Raw genomic sequence first — 23591 nt, 5'->3', positions numbered from 1 at the left:
GTTCATACCTCCTCACCCCATTCCCATGTGGACTCTGTGAAGTAAATAATGTTTAGCTTAGCAGTCTATCATTTCCCCTGTTCAAGTCTCCATTTAGAAAGGTAAGATTTTGCCCCTGGCTTGCTGGACTATTGCCCTACATAAAGATAATTAGATTCTAACAGAACAGAAGCTAATTTGTGGGTTTAATATAGTGCTGCTTTTAGATAGTAATAAAATCCTTTTCTAAAACACTAAGTGCACGTCAGCATTAACATAAATCAAGCAGTTTCCAGTCTTACATCTGAAAGGTGTTTTTCATTATTTAAATCCCTAGAGATGGTACAATATCTGTGACTACCTAATAATTCCCTGTTACAAATTCAGATGGTACCACTTTACAGTTGGAATCCAGAGGGTTTTCAGGAATTAGAAAATGTGGACTAAACTGATTTATTTGGTCTGAGCTTTTCACTTTTTAGTCTTAATAAAAAGAAGACTACTAAGTCATTGGATTGCCAGAACTAAAATTGCCATATTAACTATTGACTTCATTTATGTAAAATTAAGTCACATTTTTCCTTAGCAATTAAAAAGTGTTTCTATACTATGAAATGATTTTTATCCAATATGTGGAAGTTATCTTTCATTTGGCATATTTTTGATAATCTAACATACAAAAGATGTGAATTCAGGTCCCTAAGAATATACAAAAAAAGATACATAACATCCAGAAAACCCACTTACTCCACATTTGTGACTTCATGATGCTGAAGGCCCAGTTCATTCATGGGGTACTCTGTCATGCAAAGAATACAGGTGAATAGTCTCCTGATAAGGATTATTTTATTTCATTATATTTTCTCTTTATACTTGCATGGTAAATATACTGAAAGTGAACCATGTATTTTGGAATCGTGATCAAGATCTTTTTCATTCTTTCTGAAATGGTATCATAATTTCACAGCCCATCCACAGGAAAATTCAGATCTCAGATGGAGAGAACATTTGAAAAGGATGAGCCCACCATAGGGCTGTGATCACAGAATATTACTGTTGGAAACATAATAAATACACAGTGTAGTCTTACCATGCATCACATTTGCATCTAACACATTTACCTCAAATTGCTGCATCATCCTATTCCATCTTTGAACATACTTCATCTAAGAAGTGTTTTTTGCTTTAACAACTTTATTGAGGTATAACTGAATGCAGTTAACATATCCAGAGTATACTTTTGGATAATCTTTGAAATAAGTATACAAGTAGCCATGAAACTATAATCACAGTCAACATAATGAACATATCCATTACCCATTCAAGTTTCTTGCACCACTTTTTGTGATCCCTGTTGTCCTCTTCCTCCTGCCTGATGATCCCTAGCCTTATTTCATTCTCTATCCTTGAGGGAAAGCATTCAGTCTTTCAACATGAAATAGTATGTCACCTGTGTGTTTTTCATAAATGCTCTTTATTGGGATGAGGAAATTGATCCCTATTCTAAGCTTTCTATGAGGTGTTTTTTTTAAAAATTGGTATTACATTGAAATTTCCTTTAAACTGATAATTGCATTCCAAAGCATATTTGGTCATGATGTAGTATCACTTTTATAAATTGTTAGATTTTATTTACTAAAAATTTGTTAAGAATTTTGCATCTTGGGGCACCTGGGTGGCTCAGTTGGTTAGGCATCTGACTCTTGATTTCAGCTCAGCTCATGATCTCAAGGTTGTGAGATCGAGCCCAGAGCCAGGCTCCATGCTCAGTGGGGAGTAGGCTTGAGATTCTCTTCCTCTCCCTCTCCCCCCACCAAATTTCTTTCTAAAATAAATAAACCTTTTTTAAAAAAGAATTTTGCATCTATACCTATGACAGGTATTGGTTTGTAGTCTTCTTTTTTGTAATTATGTTATATGACTTTGACATCCAAGTAGTGCTAATCTCATACAGTGAGTTGTAAAGTATCCCCTCCTCTTTAATATTCCGAACAGTTTGTATTGAAGTGGTATTATTTCCTCCTAAATGTTGCCTGGTTCTCACCAATGAATCCATCTTATCCTGGAATTTGATTTCTTTATTGGTCCATGGATGAATAGTGGGTTATTTAGTTTCCAAAACATGTTTGTTTGTTTTTTCAAGAAACCTATTATTGATTTTTAATACACATCCATTGTGGTCAGAGAATATGCTTTGCATAACTTTAAATATATTGAGACTTAATATGGTTTATCTTGGTAAATTTTCTGTGTCCACTTGAAAATAGTGTGTATTCTATCATTGTCGGATGAAATGTTTTTTGAATGTAAATTAGGTCAAATTGCATGATAATATTGTTCAGATATTCTTTATGCTTATTAATACTCTATCTAATTGTTCTATCAATCATCGAGAGAGAAGTATTTAAATTTCTTACTGTAATGTTGGATTGTCTCTTTTAAAGTTCTATTTTTATCTCATGTATTTTGAAGCTCTGTTTGCTAGGTACATAAATACTTAGGCTTTTTGTATTCTTAACAAACTGACCCTTTTATCATTATGAAATGACGTTCTTTACTCCTATTAATATTCTTTGCCCTAAAATGTATTTTCTCTGATATTATTACAGACACTCTTACTTTCCTTTGATTGGTGTCAGTATGGAATATCTTTTCCTATCTTTTCCTTTTTAATATATTTATATATTTTTATTTAAAGTGCATTTCTTGTATTCAGCATAGAACTAGGTTTGTTTGTTGTTAATCAGATCTGAGAATCTCCACCCTTTAGCTGGAATGTTTAGGTGATTTAATACATTTATAAATATAGTTACATTTATGTCTATCATCTTGCATTTATTTTCTATTTGTCTCATTGGTTCATTTCTCACTTTTTCTTTGTTGTCTGCATTTTTGGTAATAAATCGAATATATTTTATGTTTCTGTTTTATCTTTTCTGGAAGCTGATTTGCTACACATCTTTGTTATTTATGTAGTTGCTTAGCATTTTTAAGATATATCTTTAACTTACCATGGCCTGCCTTCAAGTAGTATTACACCAGTTTACCTGTAAGAACCACTTTCTCCCTCCACACACCTTTTTATTGCAATGCATTTTACTTTTACCTGTGTTAAAAATTCCATATTGCCTTTTCTTTTTTGTTGTTCTTGTTTGTTTAAACAGTATATCATCCAGTCTACTGTTTGTCGAACAGTAGTATATCAAGGCATTAAGCTGGAAAGCTGGAACAGTCATAGAGCTTACCTCATTTGTGTCCTGTCTCTTGGTGACCATTATCCTTCATTGCCTGACATACCTTTTCTTATAATACACTGGCTTATAGTTTCTGAAAACTCTTTGGTTGTTTCAAGTGGGAGGGAAAATCTGGTCTCTGTTATTCCATCTAAGCCAGAAATGAAGAGCGGAGACAATTTTGATTAAGCCACAGATGTTTTAGAACCATTGTATTTCAGAATCATTATGTTTCTGTGTGTAAATTCCCCTATTGATTTTGATTGTATCTCCTGATACTATATAAAGACCTAATCTGTCTTCTATGAACTAGTCTTTAAAAAAATGTATATATAATAGGTCCAACCTTTTTGGTTTTCTACACGTGTCACTTATATAATTGCTTACTGTGGTTTAAGTGTGTTTAAGGTGATCATCTGCATTATAACCTACTTTATGAGACTATGGATATTTTTCTAGTCTTAAAGATTTATGTTTTAGCCACTATCAATCTAATATTGTGCTGGGGTTTTTTGGTATACGTTTGTTTAAACGATCTTCATAATTCTTTAGGTAATTATTCTGTCTTCTTTTTAGGAATGTATTTTAATGACTCGTGCAGTGGATAATCTAAATGCACATTATTAGGAGGAAGGTTAAATAAATTACAGCATAGCCATACAATAAAGTAGTATGCAGCTATTGAAACTGATGGCAAAGATTTATTTTTATTGACAAGGGAAAATATTTATCACATTTAATCAAAAAAGCAAGTAGGGGAGCAGCATTTTTATGCAGATTAAAAGTAAACTGTATATTAGTTTGGTTTAAGTCTTGTTATCTAAGGGAAATAGATGAAAATATTCATAACATTTTGAGATACTATATCTATTTGTGTAGTTCTATACAAAGACGTGCTTGAAACATACGGGCTATGCATCAAGTTTTACTTTATCGTTTAGTCTTCTGTTTGTTGTTTGATTGGCTTTTTTGTCCATGTGTTTGTGTGCATGTGTGTCTGTGTTTGGTGAGGAGTGTTTACAGTAAGCGCACATGAATTTTATCAAAAACAAACATTGAATCCATTTTCCTTATGTAATTAAAAATAAAAACACTAAGTTTAATGGAAATGTATTTAGATAAACACATTCAAGCTTATAATTTAATGCATATTTCAGTGTATTATTTTATTCAGTCTTAGTAATAATGAAGATAAATTTTAGGAACTGTAAGAAATTTTGAGTCTGAGTGAACTGTTCTTCCTATTTTTATCTCTTCAACTCTGCCAAATTTTATCTTCAGTATTATAAACCTCAGAGGTTCAGATGGTACAGGTTAATTTTCAGTAGCACAGCTGAATATTTTGGGGCTCATCCAAGCTGAGTCTTTGGAGACTCATTGAGCATTGGTGTGTGTTGACCCTGTAGCTCTATTGTCTTCCTTCTTCTCAGCAGTATTCAAAGCTAGACCCATGCAGGTAGAATACTAAATAAGAGCATCCAGCCAAGTTTTCAGGTTTTTAAATTACATTTTGTACACTTAACTTTATGTTTTTAAATATCTTTTACTATTGAAAAAGTTTACACAAAAGCAAGGAGTGGGTTTAAAAATAAATTTAGAAAATACAGAAAATTAAAAAGAAAGTAAAAATTATCTATAAGCTTAACATCAGAGATGATCATTGTAAATATTATCTATATCCCTTAGATAGAAAAAATTAAACTAATTTTATTTTTGCTTTTAACCTGCTTTGTTTATTTCCTATCTTCTGATGTATTTATGCCACTAAGTAAGTTTCAAAAATACTTTTTAGGAGCTGCTAGTATATTATTTAATTTATTAATTTTCTCTTGTTAGGAAATTAAGTTGTCATTATTATTAAAATAACATTCTGAAGAATAATTGGTATGTGAACCTTTGATGAGTTTTATGATTATTTTTAAGATTGAATATTTAGTACTAGGATATCTGGGCCTAATTTGTATGAATATTTTAAAGGCTATTATAAAATTACAATAACAATTTACATGTCCTGGAAAGTACTTTTTCTACTTTACAGTGGTTAATACATCTTCTTAGAAAATGCCCACAAAATTCTATGGGTTGGTTGTGTATGTATATTTGTGGGGGTACCGTGACTTTTTTCCATCTTTTCCCTTATCAGAATCTTTGACACAGAGAATATAATAAGCTTACCAAATACACAGCTTATCAAATACACAGCTGATAATCCAAAAATATTCCAAAAATCTCCTCATTTTGACTGAATATGATTGCCTTATATTGTGGTAATACTACTAATGTCTAACATCCCCAGCAAGTAGTAATCAATGAAGTCTAACTATGATTGGTTATATATTCTCAAGATACTAAATATGTTTTAAGCTAAGAACTGCAAAGTCTGCATACTGCCACAGTGTCCATTGTTACTTAGGCATCATCTTCTAACTGAACCCATCCATGCTTATTTCCATTTATGATGCTTATTCCAATTAGCTGTCAGGTTGTACTATTTAAGAATCAACCTGTCATTTCTTAATCTTCTTTTGGGGAAAGGAATCCAAACTTTGAAAGCATGTTTGTATTTTATATATTTTTTAAAAGAAGAGCACATTTTATCCTCCTCTTGCCCATAAAGGGAAAAGATACATACATATATAGTCCATTTTATATCATCAAGAAAAATGTCATCAAGAAAGGGGAAGAAAGGAAATATAAATCACCTTTGGATTTTTAATGGTGATGATCAATTTGTATTCTATTCTTTCCATACCAGTTTGGTTAAAATATTTTTAGATAATCATTCTCAGGTGTCTAAGAAATATAAATCTCTTTTTTTTTTTCCATATATGAACTTAGTTTCCATTTAAGCATCATTCTATAGAGTGATGAGTGTTGATCAAGTTAGGATTCCTCTCTTTATTTTTCAAGTGATTGCCTCTAATCTTCTGGGCTAATATGGTTTTGAACAATCAGTGGAGAGAGGAGGAAGGGCAGTGATATTTGGTGTTCACTGTTATCAGCTATCAGTGATGGAGATAGCTGGGTAATACCTGCATTTCCATTTGGACTAGTTATTAGTCTAGAGTTGCTACTCTTTCCTCTTGACCACAAGAACTCACGTTTCTTTGGGCTCTATGTCATATCAGTGCCAATCTAGATAACAATGGAGAGCACCCACATCTCCTGAACCACATCGCAGGGCTGTCCATAGTCTTTCTAGCTAGACATCCACACCACTTACACATTCTATCTGCTCTTGTTCATAAAGGGAACTTAAGGTCTTGTGACTTCCCTGGGCTTGACTGGAAAATGGCGTATAAACTCCTTTGCCCCCCCCCCCCCCCGCCCCAGGCTACCAAATTCATCCAGGCATATCTCTTGCTTTCTCACTTCTAGGCCTCAGTCAGAGGGGGAACAGCCAGGGCCCTTTCACAGGAACTCACCAAGTTCTCTTTATTTCCACTTTGATTATTCTCCCCTCCTCTCTAGTTTAGGCAAAACTTAAGAGTTTCTAGGGAAGGAAAAACCAGCTATGACATATTTTTCAAACATTCGTCTTAGGTTTAATCCAGTTTTTGAAACTCAGAAGTAAATAACTGGATTCTTTTTATCTCTGCATTTTTGCTTTGTCATCTCTTCATCTGGAGAATCCTGGCTGCTGCCTGAATGTTGGTGGAGAGAGGGGCAAGAGGAATTGTTGATAAAAATCCTAAATAGAGGGACGCCTGGGTGGCTCAGTCCATTAAGCACCATATGCCTTTAGCTCAGGTCATGATCCCAGAGTCCTGGGATCAAGTCCACATAGGGCTCCCTGCTCAGCAGGGAGTCTGCTTCTCCCTCACCCTCTGTCCCTCCCCTCTCACCCTCCGTACCTCCCCCACCCCCGCTTGCTCTCCCTAAAATAAATAAATAAAATATATTTTTAATCTGTATAGAAAATAATTCATGCAATAAAAAATGAAAGTTTTATCACACTACTTCTTTTTTGACATCCTTTGTATCTTTATTCCTCAGTTGATTCAATTGTCACCATAGAGCATTTGAGTAACATTTTAGTCACCTCAACCCTGAAAAGGAGATAATCACAGAAACCAAGTGACAAAATTATGATGAAGATTAAATGAGATAGTGCTTGCAAATAGAATTTCAAGTTTGAAGCACATAATAAGTATTAATGTTAGCTACAATTATTTTTTAATAATATTTTTTATTATGTTATATTAGTCACCATACAGTACATGCTTAGTTTTTGATGTAATGTTCCATGATTCATTATTTGCATATAACACCCAGTGCTCCATGCAATATGTGCCTTCCTTAATACCCATCACCGGCCTATCCCAGTCCCCTACCCCCCCTCCCCTCTGAAGCCCTCAGTTTGTTTCCCAGAGTCCATAGTCTGTCATGGTTCATTCCCCCTTCTATTGACTAATATTTTGGAATAAACCAGGCGATCTCCTACCTCTGTTCCTTACCCCATAATTCTTCACATAATTTGGTCTTTCTTATAACTTCAAAGGTTCAACAATGCTAATTGGATGAATTAATATATGAATGAATGAATGAGTGAATGGGTTATCATTATCTCTTTTTTAGTATTGACATTAGCATTGAGCTTTACTAATTCAATATTCAGGACTTTTCGGTTTCTTTTTAAATATTTAAAGCCTTCTTATACTTATGAAGCATCATTATTTACTCACAAATCTGCCGTTGGCACAGAAGAAATTGTATTTGAGTCAATTTTGCCTATGGTAAAAATCATTTATATCATTTTCTGAAGGACAATTAATGATGAATAGGGAAATATTACAAGAAGTCTGCTTCAGAAGGCTTTAGGCAGAACTTTCAAATCTGATTCTCAGGCAACATTTCAAAGTTAACACACTAAACCACTCACTGAAACACTAGAGATCTGAGTTTTGTAGCTCTTCAAATGATTCAACAACTGATATTTGACCCAGACATCTTAGAGTATGATTTGTCTTTATAAAGGCTGTGAGTAAAAATACTCACTTATGAAAAAAAAAAAGAATCATTAAGTTATTACATTCATTTAACTTTTAATGAAGAATTTGTTGTGGCATTTTGCTTATTTTAGTTTATTTACTTATATTTTTATATCTGCCTATTCAAACAAAATACTTTAATCAACTTCTTCAAGATAATATATGAAGGTAAATGTAGCACATGGTTGATAATATCTAGTAAAACTTGAATATAGGAAAGGGAAACTGTGGTGGAAGAAGCACTAGATTAAGGACTGATTTTGCTACCAAACTGCTGTTAAAATGTTTGAAAGTCATTTCATTGACTGGGCCTCTGGTTTTTTGTTTGTTTGTTTTGTTTTGTTTTAAAGATTTTATTTATTCATTTGTCAGAGAGAGAGAGCATGTGTGAACACAAGTAGGGAGAGCGGCAGGCAGAGGGAGAAGCAGGCTCCCCGCTGAGCAAGGAGCCTAATGCAGGGCTAGATCCCAGGACCCTGGATCATGATCTGGGCTGGAGGCAGACACTTAACCAACTGAGCCACCCAGGAGTCCCTGGACCTCTGTTTCTATATACTTAAAATGACTATTCAAGTCAGTATAATCTTAGTTTCAACTAATACAAAAGATCACTGAAATTAGTTTTAACAATGTAAGAAGTTTAGTTCACATACCTATAAATTCCTGGCTTAGTATAGCTTCAGTTAAGGCTTTTTAAATAGTTCAACAATGGCATGAAACAATGGTTTCCTCACCTTTTTCATGGAAGTATGGATGATACAATAGTTCCTTCAGCTTTGTAGAAGTGGTTTTATCTTCTGATTGGGTGTGTCATAGATTCATAATGGCAAAGCAGTTTGGGACACTCATTTTCTTACACTATGTTGTTTAGAATGGAAGATCTTTCCTTGGAGTCTAGACAATTCCTTTAGAATCAGACAACTAATTTTAACTGTATTTTTGTAGTTATCTGCTTTTACCTGTGGTGAATTAAAGATACTCATAGATACTCTGTGACCTTGCTTCCATTAAAAAAATGGCAACTATGTCCTGTCCCTTCCACAAGTGGAAGCTCTGTGACTCCTTTGGGCAATAGAATTGCACAAGTGGTATAGAGCCAATCTCTGGGCCCAGGCATAAAAGTACTGGCAATTTCTACTTCTTACCGCTTGGAACATCCACAATTAGACAAAGCTGCCAGCTTTGGGTAAGCCCAATTTTGGGTAAGCAAAAGGCCCTTATGGCAAGGATCTGAGGACAGCTGACAGTGCTGACTAATCTACCAGCCAACACCCTGGCAATTTTGCCAACCAGTTGGGTGAACCATTTTGGAAATGGATCTTTCAGCCCCGTTTGAGATGTCCTAGATGATGCTTTGTGAAATAATGAAAGCTGTCTCTTACAAACTTTACCTAAGCTGCGAATCTATGAGTAGAATAAATGGTATTGCTCTAAACCCTTAGGTTTTCGAGTGGCTTGTTTTATAGCACACTTTCTAGAACAACACTGTATCAATGGCATTGGCTTCAGTACCTCTATTTTTCTAATTCCATGTGCTTCTTCCTGATGTGCTATATAGTGACTTCCCTGAGTGTTGTTGGAATACCCATTTTAATTGTCAGCTTCAATATTTATTGATACAATATTTGATAAAAGTAGATGGGTTTTATTTTCAATGAAAGAAACCAAGAGAGTTATTTTTTATGTTCACTATGTTTGCTTCAAAATGACATTGTACCCTGTCAAGTCATCTTGAATCTATTATTCAAATGTGTAGAATAAAACATATTGAGAAGTGTGTAAATGTTTATCAACATAAAACTTAAACTTTAATGGCATGTAATCAGGGATGCATTTAGGGTATGCGGGACCCTGGACAAAACATTCTGTGGCATTCTTTTCTATATAAATGATTTGAGCCACCTAAATTAACTTCTTCAACACCAGACTGGTGGCCCAGTCTCACACAGTTCTGTGAAAGATACTGCTCTATAGTGAGGGCATGGCTTCAATACCCTGGGGCAATCCAAAACATGCTGCCCCAGAAACATAGGACCTGAGGCGAAGTCCCTGCTTGCTGCCTGGGTCTAAGAGCAGAACTGCTTGTAATCCATACAGCGTATAGTCTTACTTTTAGAGACTATGTGGATGAAAGTTTGGCTCTTATTGCTTTCTTTTGGTTTATATAGTTTTTGTGTTATCAGAATCACTGAACAATTAACAAGTATTGGTAGTATTATTTCATGTGAATCCTGGTTGATTTTATCCATCACCTTTTTTTTTTTTTAAATTTGTTTAAGGAAAGAGGGGTACCTGGGTGGCTCAGTAAGTTGAGCATCCAACTCTTGGTTTTGGCTCAGGTCATCATCTCACGGTCATGGGATTGAGCCCTGCATCAGGCTTCACACTAAATGGAGAGTCTCGGGGTGCCTGGATGGCTCAGGCATTAAGCATCTGCCTTTGGCTCAGGGCGTGATCCTGGTGTTCTGGGATCGAGCCCCATATCAAGCTCCTATGCTGGGAGCCTGCTTCTTCCTCTCCCACTCCCCCCGTTTGTGTTCCCTCTCTCACTGGCTGTGTCTCTGTTAAATAAATAAGTAAAATCTTTAAAAAAAAATAAAAATAAATGGGAGTCTACTTGAGATTCTCTTCCTTTGCTCCTCCCCCCACTCGCACACTCTATCTGTCTGCTTCTCTCTCTCTCTCAAATAAATGATAAAAGTTCTAATCTTTTAAAAAATCTTGTTTAAGGAAAAGTATTTTATTCACCTATGTAAATTTTTGTTTTAAAAGTAATTCACTTCAGCAGCCCACGGAATGGGAGAATATATTTGCAAATGACACTACAGATAAAGGACTGGTATCCAAGATCTACAAAGAACTTCTCAAACTCAATACACGAGAAACAAATAAACAAATCAAAAAATGGGCAGAAGATATGAACAGACTTTTTTCCAATGAAGACATACAAATGGCTAACAGACACATGAAAAAATGTTCAAAATCATTAGCCATCAAGGAAATTCAAATCAAAACCACACTGAGATACCACCTTACGCCAGTTAGAATGGCAAAAATAGACAAGGCAAGAAACAACAATTGTTGGAGAGGATGTGGAGAAAGGGGATCCCTCCTACATTGTTGGTGGGAATGCAAGTTGGTACAGCCACTCTGGAAAACCGTGTGGAGGTCCCTTAAAAAGTTAAAAATTGAGCTACCCTATGATCCAGCCATTGCACTACTGGGTGTTTACCCCAAAGATACAGACGTAGTGAAGAGAAGGGCCATATGCACCCCAATGTTCATAGCAGCAATGTCCACAATAGCTAAATCGTGGAAGGAGCTGAGATGCCCTTCAACAGATGACTAGATTAAGAAGTTGTGGTCCATATATACAATGGAATATTACTCAGCTATCAGAAAGAACGAGTTCTCAACATTTGTTACAACATGGACAGCACTGGAGGAGATAATGCTAAGTGAAATAAGTCAAGCAGAGAAAGACAATTATCATATGATTTCTCTCATCTATGGAACATAAGAACTAGGATGATCAGTAGGGGAAGAAAGGGATAAAGAAAGGGGGGGTAATCAGAAGGGGGAATGAAACATGAGAGACTATGGACTATGAGAAACAAACTGAGGACTTAGAGGGGAGGGGGGTGGGGGAATGGGATAGACCGGTGATGGGTAGTAAGGAGGGCACGTATTGCATGGTGCACTGGGTGTTATACACAACTAATGAATCATCGAGCCTTACATCGGAAACCGGGGATGTACTGTATGGTGACTAACATAATATAATAAAAAAATCATTAAAAAAAATAAATAAAAGTAATTCACTTCACCTATGATATTATTTATACAAACATATTTACATATATGTATATAGTATTTATATTTACACATAAAATACCTATATATATACTTGTATATAAAATGCCTGAAACTTTGTATAATATTATCTTATTACAACAAAATATATGCTTTTTATTTTACAACCAACCAACCCATATTCCATCCAAGAACATGCAGCTGCAGATATACATTAATCTTGCCTGGCATCAACTGAGCCTAGAACTGAAGACTGGAACAGTATCCCCACTTGTACAAGTTAGGGCACAGATGCATGTTCCAACCTAAAAAAAAAAAAAAAAAAAATCACAGAGCTACAACTTCTAATCATTAACCATGTGCAAATCATTTAAAATTGTGAGCAGGGATGGCAAAGCATGTTTATTTCAAGGATAATATTAACATGAGTAAACCTTCTAGCACAAGTAATGCATTCATATTATTCAAATAGGTTAATATTTGTTAAGTGGTATATATGCTTAAGTGTTAAGCATGTTAAGTGGAACATGCTTATTAATATTATTGTTTAAAACATATATATTTACAAAAATAAATTCAAACCAAACAGTTACAGATTGTCCTGTATAACCCCCCACAGATTTCAGAATATAATGTGAATTCTTCTGCGAAAGATAATAATCTTATCAGACTCTAAGAAGGCTATTTTCTTCTCTCGCTATGTTGAAGGGCATTAGCATGAAAAATCCTATGATTGGCCTGATCTTTCCACTTGCTGTTCATGTAGAGAGAACACTAACATCTCCACAAAATATCGTTCAGAGAGAAAATTCTGCAGACTTTAAAAATAGTTCTAATGTCTGAAGTTCTAATTTCTTTTCTAAGTTTCATTACAAATACTGATGAAAATGTCTCAATTCTGGAAATATTTGTGCCTGAGCAAAATATTGAATTCAGTAGCATTCTGATTGTGATTTACAACAGTTAATACGAATTATTCTGTTTAGATGTTTAAGAGGCTTTTCTCATTTCCTTCATCAGGTTCAATCATAAATGGCTTAATCATTCAGAAGACATTACTGAATTAGATTGCATCAACTGTATAATAACAGAAAAAAAAGGGGCAATATGGAAACAAACTGAAATCCTATTAGGAAGGAACTAAGTTCATTCCCTTTAATTTCTTTGTTGATTTGTTGAAATTGTTGATGTGACCTCAATCAGGATTTTTGTTCTGTTTTGTTCATCAGTTTCTCTTCACTTTAGCAAACATGCATTTATGTTTTTGAGAGAGAAATAAAAGGGTTTGAAATGTGTTAGACCGAGGATTCCAGACAGTTGTATGAGCTTGGAACTTAGGTCAGATTCAAACTTTGATATAAGGGACCATAGTATAAATATGAGGTTATATATCAGGAATAGAAATTCTTTGTCTTAGTACCAGTCATGAATAGGAAGATGCTGTTTTATGGAGAAAGGAATAGCTAGTGACAAACATTAATGAGATGAAAGAAGTGACGATCTACAATCGTGAGTAAAATTAGACAAAAGTTTTAACATCTTTTGTTTGATGCTCCCAGGTGACACCATGAGTCTCATTTCCCTCAGTTCATTTCCCTAACATTATCTTGCAAAACTCTCCCTGTCCACTACCTTCTTCATCCAAACTAAATCCCCTTTGGTTTCTCATACTCACCATACTTGTTCCCATCTCTCTTGTCTTCAGGAAAGGACTTTGTAAATGCTTCTTGTGCTTCAGACATTTTTTTTCCTTTCTTTGTCCCATTATCCTCTTACCTTTACTATTCCTTTTAGTATATTAAAATTAAAAGAGTAGGATGCTTTTTAGTTCAAAATGCTTCATACTCTGGGGTTAAAAAAAATCTGGAGTGTGCTGTGCATCTCTTAACTTGAGAGTTTGGGTAGCTCTTGTCACAGAACTGCATTTTCTCTTTGCCTTTCAAAATATTATTAATGGGAAGTCCATCTAAGAATATTTAAAGCAGACTATAAATCAGTAAACAAATAAGATGATTACAAATTGTGATGAGTGCCATGAGTGTAATAAACAAGGTGCCAAGCTAGAAGGAAATGAGAAGCCACTTTGTATGCATAATCAAGGAAGGCATTGCTAAGGATATAATATTTGAGTTGAGACCTAAAGTTTGGGGTAGATACAGCCAGGGCTAAAGGAAGAGCATTCAGGACAAAGAAGTAATAAATGCATAAACCCCAAGGGGAAAAAAGAATTGATACATTTAAAATGCAGGAAGAAGCCCAGTGAGGCTATAGGACAGTACATGGGGAGAGTATTAGAAAATGGTGTTTGATAAGGTAGATTGAGATACCAGATCACATAGATCATTGTAGGGAGGATGAAGAGTTATTTTGTTATAAGCACCAAAGTCAACGTTATATTTTAAACTACAGAGAAATTCTCTGGATTATATTCTTTACTTATTTCAAAGAATAACTAGATTGAGAATATAACAATTAATGGGCTTTGATGAACACAAAGAGTTACAGTAAAGTATATAGTATATATGGACTGTTTATCATGGTGACTCAGCCTAACGAAAGTATGCAGGATAACTTTTAAGCCTTAAAACTTTGATATGGGAGAAATTTAGAAAGGGAGGGGTCAACTTGATATATATATATATTTTTTTTTACTTCCTGATAATTTCTAAATAAAACTTCTCTTAAAGACTGTATATTCATACATGTATATCTGTGTGTACATAATAGCCATGCCTGTCATATAACTTTTCTTGTATGGGTAAAGCAATAGAAAGATGTCTGTCCTTCCTGTTTTCTTATTAGAGTGAAAAAGGACATCAGGCAATTCCCAGTTATGAATTTACACAACTTACATTCCTTCAACTTGTTGATCCAAAATATATGCTACGTTAGCAGTAATAGGTAAAAATAATCATCTTGTATGACAGAGGTAGTTATTTTAAGATAGAAATTGGAATCTATCTAAATCAGCCATACGTGCATATAAATGGAAGTGTTTAAGAAAATCTGGGAAACATTAAATATCCCCAATACTAACTTTACCTTGCATTGCCAGAAATCAGTTTTTAGTCATACTTCTCTTCCCTGAAACTATTTTTTTTCTATTCTCACTAGTTACTCAGAGTACAGGAGAGTATAATTGTGATTATTTCACTCACAACAGGAAAGAGTCATTGAAATGTCCATGAGGCTGTATATTGTAAAGACAGTCATACCTATTTGTCTTCACTTCCAGTTTTCTCCTTGCATTATTTATTCACTAGTTTGGGAGAACAGTTTGTCGATATAAGACAATGAACAAAAATCCAGTTTCTGCTTAGATATCAGAGGCAAGGGTGTTATTAAGCCAACATGGCAAACTACAAGTTTTACTTGTTTTAATTTTCACATAAGTTATTTAGGAAGCAAAAGACCCATTGTTTTACATTTATGTAAGTTTTTAACTAAAATAGAAGTTTTGTAAATGTATTGATGTAACTGTCAAAACAGAAGGCAGCTTTCCACTGCATCATTTTGTTTTTCACATTTGTTTCACGATTTATCTTTAGGAATCCTTTGCTAATTTAAATCAGTAATGATCAGTTTGAGACAATCAACAGCAATTAGTTTAGCACTTTGTTTTGCTTTAGAATCAATGTATATGAAACTTAGATTACATACTTATATATAATAAAGGTTATCTCATAGTTGTTTATCTGCTTTCCTATTTAATTAAATGGGAGTGTTGTATTATTGCAAGTAAACTCAAATACTTGAACACATTGCATCACATAATAGGTACATCACTCCCTCCTTTCATTCACTCACTCCTCTTTCCCTCCATTCTTCCCTCCCTCATTTCCTTCACCATTCTTATTTAATTCCTGCTTTCCCTTTCATCTGAAATCTAAGCTGCTTGAGATCAAGGACTTTTACCATACTGTACAGCCCACAACAGCGCAAATAGTAGGAATTCAGTAACTGCTTGTCCATGGCTTTGGGAAAAAAAAAAAAAAATATATATATATATATATATATATATATATATATATATATATATTATCTCTGTGTTCAACATAAAACTTATTTTCCAATTTCCCCACAGAGAAGCACAAAAAGTGACATTTTCTGATTCTCCTATATCTATTTAAAGTAGTTCAGTCTGTATACTCCAGGATCTCTTCAGTCTGAGTCATTCTATACTATGTCTTTATTATACACACTTAACCACTGCCTGACAAAGCTTTTCTTCCCTCTTCTCTCTCCCTCCCTCACTCTTCTTTTAGCTCACAAACTCCAACAGCTCTCTTTATGGGTAATAAAAAATGGAAGAAAAACACTCTGCCTCCTATATTTTTTTAATTTGAATATTCAAACTATCACAGCAATATGACAAAGTTTTTAAAAACAGGAGATGTTTTATTTATTCACAGCAAGATTTCTTTTCTATTTACACACACACACACACACACACACAGCTGAATGGAAAAATCTCATGAAAAATTAACACATATGCAAAACTTTAAAAAGCTATATATACACACAAATGAGAAACCTTAAATACTAAACTTCAAATTTCAGTTTACAAAAACTCAAATTCAGCCTTTTGAATTTTAACAGCTAATAGTCAACATGCTTTTACGCAGGCATTATTTCTTCATGCTTAGCACTATTTTACATATCACCTGCATTCAGAAGGGACACCATAGAACATAGAAATGGGCTTTGAACTTGACTAGATCTTAGATACAATTATTTAGTTCTCTCAGATAAAAGATGAAAAAATGATATTCAGGGAAGTTGCATGACTTCTGCCATTTTATTTTAAGACATGATGCCATCCCACAAAGCTCTCAAAACATAAGGGGAACACATACACACACACTTACACATACACACAAACACACACAAAATGTTCAGTTGCCTTGTAATACATTACTCGACACTATCTAAGGAGATAAATTTTTATTGTTTACAGAACAATTTATTTCAGAAGAAGATGTTAACTGTGGCACAGAAATAAATTCATGAGAAAATTAAAAATGGCTTAATTAATAAGTCCTGGAGCCATTAGGAAGACTTTCCCAAGAAATGTAATTTTGGAACTGAGCCTTCACTAACTTTTTTTTTTTTCATTTTGATGGACACAGTTTTAAAGTAGAACTTCACTTCTCATATCTGGCGCACTTCGGTTGGGGAAACATTTTTAAATGTCTTCAAAAAATTACCACATTTTAAAAATACCTCTAATCAATGTTATTTGCTACTTGATAAGTTACATACTTTGTCACCTAGGTGGCACCAGTGAGTAATTCCGCTGACACCCAATCTTTCCACAGTTTTGCCACTTCTTGAGATTCAGGGCTTTATATCCGCTACAATGCCTGGTTAAGTTTAATTCTGATTCTGTAATTGAACCGAACAGACTATGCTACTGTAGTGTGAAAAGATCTTTGAAACAGTTTATATTTGTGGTGATTTAGTTCAATTTATAACTTAATTCCAGTGTGTCCTTTAGCTAAACTTAGTAGACTAACTACCATGCTAGTATTCCCTAGCAATGTGGATTCAAGAGATAATGTTTAATTCTTGAGGCTGGTGCATCTGTATCTCTGTACTTGGAAATCTTTGATTTTCTAGTATTTATTACCTTTTCCAAATTTCAGCTAACCCAGCTTTCTTTTATACTCACTGTAGATCTTACTTATACAAATGAATTAGTTTCCTAAATTATCTCTCTGCCTTCAATCCCCAGTTTATCTCATTTGTTCTTTTTGCAGTAGCCAAAGATAATTTTTCTAAAACACAGAAGTAAAAAAACATCATGGTGGTGCCTGGGTAGCTCACTCAGTTAAGTGTCTGCCTTCAGCTCAGGTCATGGTCTTGGGGTCCTGGGATTGAGCCCAGTGCAGGCTCCCTGCTCAGTGGGGAGTCTGCTTCTCTCTATCCCTCTCCCTCTGTGCTTGCTCTCTCTCTCTCTCAAATAAATGAATAAAATCTTTAAAAATACATATATAATGGTTCCACGGCTAACAAAATAAAGTTAGAAAACTACTTTCGGACATCAGTTTTCAGCAATATGATTAAATACATACACAGGTAGACTCCATTTCTGTGAAAACAACCAAAATTTCTGGGCAAAAAAAATATTTTATTTATTTATTTATTTTAATTTTTTTTAAGATTTTGTTTATTTATTTGACAGGGAGAGAGACAGCCAGTGAGAGAAGGAATATAAGCAGGGGGAGTGGGAGAGGAAGAAGCAGGCTCCCAGCGGAGCAGGGAGCCCGATGTAGGGCTCGATCCCAGGACCCTGGGATCATGCCCTGCGCCAAAAGCAGATGCTTAACGACTTAGCCACCCAGGCGCCCCCAAAAAGTATTTTAAATATCATTTTAAATACATCATGAACTTAGAAGGTAAGGCATGTGTAAGATAAAACTAAATGAAGATGGAAAGTCAGATAGATAAATAAGGCATGAAAGCCATATTTACTATTGAAAGCTTCTTCTGAATCAGGTTAAATGACCCAAAGGACCCAGAGTGCAAGAGACAACATAGAAATAGAAAGTCTAGTAGTAGATCCCCACCCAGAAGGCTAGTAGTTTAAAGGTGAACCAGAGATAAATCAGTATTCCTAAGAATAAATCTCACTCCTCCCTCAAGAGACACAAAGAAAATTTCCAATTTAAGAACTTGAAACTGGGGCGCCTGGGTGGCTCAGTCATTAGCGTCTGCCTTCGGCTCAGAGCATGATCCCTGCGTTCTGGGATCGAGCCCCACATCAGGCTCCTGTGCTGGGAGCCTGCTTCCTCCTCTCCCACTCCCCCTGCTTGTGTTCCCTCTCTCGCTGGCTGTCTCTCTCTGTGTCAAACAAATAAATAAAATCTTTAAAAAAAAAAAAAAAAAAAGAACTTGAAACTAAGGGTGGGGTTGAGTGGGTGATCTCCCTATGATTTCCTTGAGAATACAGCACCACAGTTCAAAGCTCACACAAGTAGTTTCTTTTCTAGCATCTTAATTTCGCCATTTTAACTAATGTGTTTTAAGATTATTTTATCTCTCAATCAGAAGCACCATATTTTAACATTTTTTAATGGTTTTCTTTATTTGTTTGAGAGAGAGAACGAGAGCTAGCGTGCATTTGAGCTGGGGGCAAGGGCAGAGGGAGAAACAGACCCCAATGAGCATGGAGCCCAGCGCTGGGCTAGATGTGGGGATTGATGCAGGGCTTATGGGGGGCTCAATGAGGGGCTCCATCCCAGGACCCTGAGATCATGACCTGAGCTGAAATCGGACACTTAACCATCTGAATTACCCAGGCACTCCAACATATTTTAACATTTAAGTTGAATAACTGGTCACACAAATTAAGTAGTGGACGTTTATTGACCAGCTTGATCTTTGTCCATTTCCTCCAATTCTGGCCTTGCCACTCTGGTTTTTCTTAGGAAATTATTTTTCTCCTATTCTTAGTCCTTGTGTTTAGGGTGAGACTCATTTCATACACCCACCCACTCCCATCCCTACTGCAGTTCCAGATTCGGATAATCAGAAAATTTCTATTTTCAGCAATGCTGCTTTATTGTTGTACGTCTCATTCAGTTCTGAAACAGAAGTTATGATAATTGAGAAGGCGACAGTCTCTACTGTGGAATTTACCCAGCTCTTACAATGTATGCCTTCATATTCAAAGACTACCAAATGCAGAAAACATGACAAGTAGCAAAATCAGAGGAAAACAAGACTGAATGATAAAAACAGGGATAACATCCTAATGACAACTTTTGGGACTCTTTGAATCCAGCATCATTTAAAGACAGGTTCACCCCTTGAACTTGCAAGTTGCATGCCCTAATGCATTCCTATTTCTGTTTGAAATTTTGAGTTGAGTAACATGATAAAAGTAGACAATTTGGTCTTATTCATGCTATATACCCAACACACAAAACAGTGTAGCACACAGAAGTCTATAAATAAATGTGTGTTAAATGAGCAACTAAATATTGATTGCCTGTGAGCAACAGCATCTCCAGAACCCACCTCTGTTTCTTAAACAGTTGACAGCTACATCAGGAGGTCAAACTTGCCCATCTAACTGTAAGTGAAGCTGTACTCCAGAATAATTGAGTCACTTCTTCTAACTCCTCTGGCTGGCTTTTTTTCTAAGTCATAGAAATCAGAAATCGTTTAGTACCCATGGTGAGCTCTGACAATAAAAATGATCATCCATTAACCACCTTCAGAACAATACAAATATTTCTGAACTTACTCATTTGTGTATTGAGTACCAACTTCATATCAGCATGATACTATATTCTCCTTCAAGTCACCTCTTTAATTTCTTCCAGTGATAGTCCTTAAGAAGAAAGGAAACACAAAATAATAATAATTTTATAATTTCATAAACAAAACAGTATAATAGTATATAAATAATAAAATAGTATAAATGACACTGAAAATTACTTTTTCTTGCCCAGAAGAACTAGGCTACTACAATGTTTTTAGTGAATGTTAATTATTCCTTTACAGAATGATTTCAATGAAAAAACAACCACCTAAATCATCTTGACAGTAGGCATTGAGCCACAAAGTTCATGAATGAATACAGCTCCTAAAGAATCAAATAGGCCTAATCCAGTTGAGATTTTAACTGCTTCTTAGCTTGGTGGGATTAATTTATAATCTTCTCAGTTCAAACTTAGCTGTCAGTCACAGCACGACATTCAGTTTTGCCGAGTAGAAATTATTTGCTTGATAGTCAAGTTCATCTATTTTTTTCTCTTCTCTGAGTTCCACTGTAGCAAATGATTCCTCTTTTGCTTAGCATCCATGCCATCCAAATTGTGATTGAGATTTCCAGTGGAATTGGTTTAAATAAGGGCAGACAATTGCAGCAGCAGATTGCCATCTTAAATAACAGTAGAACCCCTGACTCCCAGATGTTCTGTGTACTTGTGGTAAAAGAGGAATCCTAGTGGGAAAATGGGAGCATAGCTTTGGATGGGAAGAAAATATCAGTGACTTTCTTCTTAGGCTAACTATAGACATTAGCTTAGTACATTCAGGGACAACTTGCAGACAATTCCTATACCTAATACATTGCCCTGCTGTCTTTTGAATGAAGAGCATTCTCCTCTAAAGTAGTATAATATAGTATATAATACTATTAATATCAGTAACACTGATAACTTGTATTTTATTGAGTACTTTCCATACACCAGTGTTCTAAGTTGTTTATGGTTGTTAATTTGGTGCCCTGGGAATCAGAAAACCTGAATTCCAAACTGAGATCTGCCATTTACTTTTCAATGACATCGGTATTCTCATCTTTAAAATGGAGATAAAACCTACTCTGTAGACTTCACAGTGTTCCACTGAGGTTCAAATAGATATAACATGTAAAACAATATACATGTAAATGTTAAATCATGTTACTAATAAAAGAATCATCATTGGGGTGCCTGGGTGGCACAGCGGTTAAGCGTCTGCCTTTGGCCCAGGGCGTGATCCCGGCGTTATGGGATCGAGCCCCACATCAGGCTCCTCTGCTATGAGCCTGCTTCTTCTTCTCCCACTCCCCCTGCTTGTGTTCCCTCTCTCGCTGGCTGTCTCTATCTCTGTCGAATAAATAAATAAAATCTTTAAAAAAAAAAAAAAGAATCATCATTGTCATTATTATATTCCAGTTATGCTTCAAGCAGTTGTGTGGTAAGTTCTAAAGAAAAAGGAAATCTGTGTCTCAAATACTGCCCTCACACAATCCTCTGCAATGCTGACAAAAACAAACAAATCAAAACAAAGCAAAAACCCAAATCTCACAGCATTCACTCACTATTCCAGAGCTTCCTTCTACAACACTCTGTCACCAAATTGTGGTTAGAACAGATTCTCCAGGGGGCCTGCAGTCATAACTTTGTATGATAGAGATGCTTGCATTGGCCAAGCTTTAAGGTATATTATCCTTTATAAAGGTTGCCATCAGAGGGCCATTTTTTGCTAGTGTCTTTTGTATCCACAAAGGAGAATGGATTAAGGCATGAGCATTGTCTTAGTTGGCTTGATAAATAATATCAAGAATTATATTCTTTTGTCTAAGATTTTACACACACACACACACACACACACACATACACATCCAATCAAGTTTATTTCAACCCTGTCTCTAGCTTCCTGGAGTACATTCAGTCATCACAGAAATCACTCTGAAAGTGTTCTTTTGGATCTGAAATACATTGATATAACTCAATTGCTTCTATCCTGGCATTCTTCATTTCAGTAGCCTCCTGGATTTGTTGTTATTGCTGTTCTGAAAGGTAATGGGGTCCTAAGGGAAGAAAATGTGTGTAGCAGCAAGGATTTCTAGAAACAGGAACTCCAGTTTCCCAAATATGTATGTTGGAGGTAGCTGTAGTTCAGTGTTAGAACTTGCTTGTTTTTGAGTCGTTACAGTGGCTTAGTGTAGTAAATTAAGATAAGGTCACCCTAGAGTAGTTTTTGCAGAATAAAGGATAGTTTTATTGAGGGCCAAGCTTCTCTTTGCATATTTTACTGCAACCCAATACAGCAGCCCTATTTCTTACAAGTTTATCATTTCCTTATTTAACAATGTTAGAGGAAATATACAGGTTTTTTGATGTTCAAGTAATGTACCAGTTGTGAAACAGAATATAAACTTGAATATATTGAAATAATGTAATCAGTAAAACTGCAAAGAGTCAACAAGCAATGAAACTGTGATTAGGTTTTTGTTACTGCATTTCTCTAAAGAAGTTTGCTGATAAGAATTTAAACTTTATTAATATCTACAGACAGTCACCAATAAACTTAGCCTAGGAACTATTTATCCTTCAATTTGAAATACGTTTAATCTAATTATATATTCATATTTTTAGACACTTATCTGTTTTTATCCTCAAGTTATGTGAGAAATCTTTTTTGTAAGATATTCAAAAAGTTTTAGTAGGGGAAAGGAGGAAGCTAAAAGAAGTTTCATGGTGTTCTATTATGTTCATTCAAATACTTAATCATCTTTTACAACTACCATAGCTAAAAAGTATGGTGATGGGCTATTTGAACTAGAAATAGACAGTGTAAATGCAAGTCTTATAAAGCTTTCTCTCCAGGTGAAGAACCAGAACACAGACATACTAAGACCAAGAAGGCCTTAATCCCGTTACTAATCCCTTGATTAAACTTTAGATAGTTGTCTTTCTGACCATACACAGTTTTCTTCCTGACTATATCCTCTTCCCTCAGAACATTTACTTTAGAAAACCTTCTATCCTAAATCATTTCTCAGTCCCTGTGAGACACAAATTTTCTCCCAACCTGTTGCCAGTTTTACAAACCAAGGATGTCTTTTCCAAGAACTTAGGAGTCAACACTTTGAAATGTAATCATTAAGAAAAACAGGGCCCTGTTTCCCAGTCTTTGTGGGAGTATAGGACTTTAACATTGATAAGCACCAGTTAGCAAACCCAGTTGCCCAAATCTCAATGACTGACTTCCTGTCTAACTTCCTCCAGTACTTTTCCACTAGCTCATACCAGCACTTAAAAATTCTGCTTTTTGAATTCAAGCTCTCTCCCCTATT

Source organism: Ursus arctos, unplaced genomic scaffold (assembly GCF_023065955.2).
Source record: "Ursus arctos isolate Adak ecotype North America unplaced genomic scaffold, UrsArc2.0 scaffold_8, whole genome shotgun sequence".
Taxonomy (NCBI): Eukaryota; Metazoa; Chordata; class Mammalia; order Carnivora; family Ursidae; genus Ursus; species Ursus arctos.
Note: the sequence above shows the minus strand (reverse complement) of the source record.